The following is an 851-nucleotide window of genomic DNA, read 5'->3' as shown; positions in this document are numbered from 1 at the left end:
AACATAACAAACATAACAAAATTCTAAACTACAAATTAAATAACATTTTTTTTCCTATTTAAAATGAGAAAGACCGAATAAAAAAGGTGTTCGAGCCTTTCACTGTAAAATAATATAGGACAAGTGGAGTTCAAAAGTATAACATACATAAGATGGTTAAATATCACCACCATATAGTATATATTTTGTCAACAATCAGTAATATAAGCAGTGATGGTGAGCTTAAATTATAATAAAAATTATTTTAAACTAAACTACACGAGTAATTATGAAAAGGTGTTGATATGAAGTTTTTAACTACTATTATTACTTACACAATTAAAGAATACAAATGTAGTTGTTATTAAGACAAGTATGACAATAACATTATTAAAAAATTATTGTTTATGTGGGGTATGACAAAAACGACAAGTGAGAAAGCAAAATAATGCAGCATAACCGAAGGCTACCCCTCTTCTTCTTATCTCAATTCAAAACCCTATAATAACCCTTTTGTAATTTTATACCAACTAGAGAAAGTGAGAAACCTTCTCTCTTTTTCTTACATATAATTACATACATTATATTATCACGTAACCATCATCACACAACTACTACTGTAAATAAATTAATTAATTTCACTAAATTAATTAATTAAGTATACTTAGATGAACTGTGAAGAGAGTAGAGTATGGAAGAAGATCATATGAGAGAAGCAAGAACTTGCATGTCCCTGATAAATAATTAACAACGACAAATTATTATTTTAGTCTTTAATGTTTGGATTGAATTTTAAATAGATTTAATTATTGTTTCACAGATAAAATTAACACAATAATAATTATTATAGTTAAAAGTTAATATAAAGTTCG

The sequence above is a fragment of the Arachis ipaensis genome, chromosome B03 (genome assembly GCF_000816755.2).
Source record: "Arachis ipaensis cultivar K30076 chromosome B03, Araip1.1, whole genome shotgun sequence".
Classification (NCBI taxonomy): domain Eukaryota; kingdom Viridiplantae; phylum Streptophyta; class Magnoliopsida; order Fabales; family Fabaceae; genus Arachis; species Arachis ipaensis.
The sequence above is the reverse complement of the archived record's forward strand: the minus strand, read 5'-3'. Positions refer to the sequence as shown.